Source organism: Nanorana parkeri, unplaced genomic scaffold (genome assembly GCF_000935625.1).
Source record: "Nanorana parkeri isolate BGI_ZX_2015 unplaced genomic scaffold, ASM93562v1 scaffold412, whole genome shotgun sequence".
Classification (NCBI taxonomy): Eukaryota; Metazoa; Chordata; class Amphibia; order Anura; family Dicroglossidae; genus Nanorana; species Nanorana parkeri.
In genome coordinates this window covers 483293-488314 of record NW_017306680.1, presented here as the reverse complement: position 1 = coordinate 488314, position 5022 = coordinate 483293, and positions in this window count along the sequence as shown.

The following is a 5022-nucleotide window of genomic DNA, read 5'->3' as shown; positions in this document are numbered from 1 at the left end:
CCTTCTTTTTCCCCCCCCCCCCTCCAATATGTTGTGCATTACCCAAAATAAAAGTCAGTGCAGTAGTGTGAGGTTAAGCATGTGTGAATAAAGCACAACAGTAAAAAGTGGGAAGCTAAAAAAAAAGAAAAAGGCAATCACCGAGTTCTCTTTGGTGCACTGGATACAGTCCGTGTACTCATCGCACTCAGAACCGCTGCTCCGTGAGATAAGAAGTGGGTGCAGCAGGTGTCAACAGGTGACTTCCGTCAAAGTATAGGTAAAGGATAGACACCGGCACTCCAAAGCAAATACAGTACGTCTATTTATTCACGTACTTGTTGCAAATGCAAAACACAAGATACAACGTTTCGGGGTCTCACAGGACCTCGTCTTTCTAACAGTAGGAGTAAATCTGTGACCTGACTTTAAGGTCAAGGGATTGAAAAAAATTAAGGTTGAATACATGCAGTTATTGTAGTTTTGCATTTGCAACAAGTACGTGAATAAATAGACATACTGGATTTGCTTTGGAGTGCAGGTGGCCATCCTTTACTTACTCTTTGGTGCACTGACACAACATGTACATTATTTTGCAAAATGTATGTAGTAATGCACACATAATTACAACACGCCTAGGTGTAAAAAAGGTAGTTAATATCTCCTTTTAAACGTATCAAAAAGTTTATAATAGCATGTACTAGTGAACAATGTAAAACACAAACAAAAACAATATGAAAGTGTTAAGTTGGCCTAAGTATTGCATATGCCTATAAAGACCCTCCAGTACAGAGCCATCCACACACTCTATTGCATGAAAAAAAAACATATTGACTTTAGGTGCATTCTGTTTGTCAACATTAGAATGGCTGGACACAGTGGGACACTGACCTACTCTCCTGTGCAAACCCATAAAGGTCTTCCACAGCAGTCAGCGTTTTGCAACTTGCAATCCAAACAAGTGAATATGTGAAGTACATTTTTAGAAATACAGTTAGGAAACTGGTGTACACAAAAGTCTCATTTGTCACTACCGATGATACCATCTTATTGTAGGGTCTGTAACAAAACTAACTGCATGTATTCAACCTTCATGTTTACAATCCCTTGACCTTAAAGTCAGGTCACAGATTTACTCCTACTGTTAGAAAGACAAGGTAAGAGAAGTAACCCTTCAAGAGATGCCCTTCTACAAGAATAACTCTTCCTCTGCACCCTGCCAGATTAAAAGCAGGACATTGATACAGAAACTATACAAATAGATATGACCGCCATATGGGTTCCCACTCAAGATGCAGAGCTTCTCCCAGCAACCCATAGAGTATATATGTTAGTGAGAGAGTGCGAAAAGTTTATCCCCATAGAAGCTCCACATCTCTGCAGGTAGAAACTCTCATTAAAAAGAAAAATATGCAAAAGCAAAAATTCCACAACCAACAATAAGAAACACCTCAACTCCACTCACTCCAATCCAACTCCAATCACTGTAGGTGACGAGATGATATTTTAAGGATACCAACTGTTTTATCATAGGGGATATGAATAAATCGCCAGGACATTCAGGGTCACCCACATAGTTTTGTTTCCATTTCAAATCTTGCAGCCATGACAAAACAGATTGTGTCTCATACATTTTTGGATCTTTGGTTATCTAGACACCATTCTCGTTTTTAACATGGATCACCCTCGCCACTGTCTTCCTGCTGGATAGAAGTGTTACAATAACCCTGTCCGACAGACTCTTACTTCTCAGGAGCCCCTCCTCAGAAGCCAAGCTGCATAATTTCAAACCCTCTACCTAGGGATGAACACTGGACCCTGGCTGAGCAAATCCTGTCTGAAAGGAAGGAGCCAAGGTGGTTCCATTGCCAGACGTTTTAGGACCAGGGGCTCTTGGGACAGAAGGGAGCTATGAGAATGAGTGTCGTGTTCTCCTCCCTGAATGTCCTCAGAACTAGAGGCAGTAACTTGAAAGGGGGGAAAGTGTAGCACAGCTGGAAGGACCAAGGATGAGCTAACACATCCATCATTGCAGGACCACTTCCTTTCTAGAGTGAGAAGAAAACCTCTGTTTTTGCATTCGACTCAGAAACAAAAATATCCACTTGGGGATTGCCCCATTTCTTTGCAATGGACAGGTAAACTTCTTGGTTTAGGCTCCACTCCAACTCCCTGATCTGATCGCAACTTAGGAAGTCCGCCACCACATTTAGTGACCCCTTGAGATGTATGGCCGAAAGAGAAAGATGAGCTTCTGCCCAAACAGAAATCTGGTTTGCCAATAGACAAAGGGAACAACTTCGGGTACCCCCTTGTTTGTTCAGGTAAGCCACCGTTTTGGCATTGTCGGATAAATCTGAAGATGCTGATGCTTGAGATCCTGATGAAAAGCCTGAAGAGCTTCTCAGACCACCCGCAAATCCTTCCAATTGGAGGATTTGCATGCCTTTTTCCTCAACCAGACTCCCTGGGCTACCTGAAGATCCAGATGGGCACCCCAAGCACTTGCTTCTGTCGGGACCCTCTGTGCCACAGGAAAAGCCTATAGAAGACATGCAGAGAGATTTGACTCTTTCCTCCACCATCAAAGCAAACATTTTACCCTTGGTGGTAGAAGGATGAGCTTGTCCAGCAAAGAGATTCTGGAGAATCCTCATGTGGAGCTTTGCCCACTGTACCGCTGGGATGGCAGCTGCCATAAGCCCTACCAGGGACATGGCCTTGCAGATGGAGACTGGAAGATTGCACTGGAGATCTGCTGCCAGAGAAGAAATCGTGAGGATTTTATCTGGAGGTAAATACATTTTGCCCTGGGAAGAGTTCAACAAGTTACCAGGAATTGCTCAACTTGAGAAGGAACAAGACACTACTTCTGCCAATTAATCAACCACCCCAGATTCTGTAGATGAACTAGTAGTTGATAGATCCGACCTCAATTGATCTTCTGACCTTGCAAAAAAAAAGATAGTCCAGATAAGGAACGATCAGTTTTGTAGAGCCGGCGGCAGTGATTCTGGTGGCTTGCAAAGTCCCCTATGTGATAGCAATTAAGTTTAAAAAAAAAAAGTTTTAAAAATATTAAATGTAAAAAAACCAACACATTTTTTTTTTTTTTAAAGTCCCCTGCCCACGTCTTCACAGAAATATGCGTCAGGTGCACCTGCGTATGAACACGACGATTGCACCACACACTTCAGACTATGAGCAAATATTCTATTTACACACATCCACAAACTGATGACCTGTAGGGGCTTTTACAGAGTCTATGGACTTTTTGGGGTACGGAATTCTGTCGCAGTGTCACATAAGCACACAATTTTTAACCTGGGCATGTTGGATATCTATCTAAAGTGATTTTTTTTTTTCCACATTTTATGTTCCCAGATAACAATTAGTTTGTACCATTGTTGGAAAGGTGAGTGTATCATTTTAGAAACAATAGCCACACTGTTCAGTGGCTGCACAGTATGTAAGCAGCTTGGTTACGACACAATATAAGAGGGAGAGAAGGCAGGGTTCATCTTTTAATAGAAATTAGAGTGCATTATCTGAAAGGCCGGGAGAGGAGCAAGCACCAGGTACCTTTGTTTTTTTTTTTGGTGTGGACAGGGATGACAATTCCATTCCACACTATCAGGGGACAGGCAGATTAACCACCCCTTCCTTTCTGCTGCACTGAAGGTCCTCTCAGAAGACAGCACACTAGCTGCAGGGTAAGCACAGTACAGAAATCAGTAACATCGCAGAGTGCAGAGGTCAATAATGTAACGCACAGTAGAGGTCAGTGTGACACAGTGCAGAGGTTGAGGTGGGCGGAGGAAGCTGCAGAAGACAGCCAAAGGGAAGACAGCCGAACTGAATGTCATCGAGGGGGTGAGCCGCCTGCAGGACCAGGAATGGGACACTACTATTGTGGCGATTGCTCGCTTCTGTTCTCTCTTCTCCTCGGCCACTCTGTAGCTGCAGCTATAGAGGAGGAGAAGAGATAACAGACGTGAGCAATCGTAGCGGCAGTAGTGTCCCATCCCTGGTCCTGACGGCGGCGCATCCCCTCAACAACATTCCACTCTCCCCGATGCAATTTTCACTCGCCAATTGCGAGGGGGCGGGTGTAAATTTTTAGGCCTGGTCTATGGGGTCCTCACTGCAGAGTGTGTCACCATTAGCCCTGGACCAATGTAGTTGGCAATCACATGGTTCAGGCACCGTCTGTGAGAGCACACTGCAGTTGAGACTGGCGGCTGTGGTTCAAAGAAATATACAAATTCTGAAAAGCAGAAATGAGGAGCCACCGCTTCTCCTTTTAGGAATCAGATGATTGGATAATCAGGAGGGCATCCTGCCACCATCAGGAAATGTGGCAAATAGGTTCTAACAACGCATCTCCTCATTCTGGCCTCCCTCTGGGATGGTGGCATTTGATCAACCATTTTACCCTTGTATTAGGGATAGAATAGGTTGGCCACCCAATAGTCATCCCTCTCTTCAATTACCTGAATACTGGGGTCCTTAGTATAAAAAGACACCATTCATCATGTCTAAAGTAGAGGACCCAGGGTCCTAGTTGTTGCTGATGAAAACATTGTCCTCACCACCAACATTTGTTACATCCTTATGACATTCCCCAGTGGACCTAGTGCATGGACATTCGGTCCTATTCTGATTCATGGCCACATTTTATAAGAAAAAGGAATTATTTTTTTGTTTTTCTGGCTGTAGCTATACTACGAACAGCAACTGCATGCACTGACTCCGCTGACTTCCTGATCAGTGCCGGTGGAGCAGTGATGAATTCTTTCTAGTTATACTAAAAGCCGTCAGCTTGTGATGTGCCCATTCCATTGTTGTGAATGACAAGTGCCATCTATCTGTAAAAAATAAGTCAAGGCAACTGGACTTGCTGTATTTTTCTTGAAGACATTTCACTGGTCATCTAACCAGCTTTCTCAATTCAGAATGACTTGTACAAGAATTCTCTGGGAATAAATATGGTGAATGTTGCTCCAATCCACATAATCTGTTAATCTCAACCAGGTGTTGATT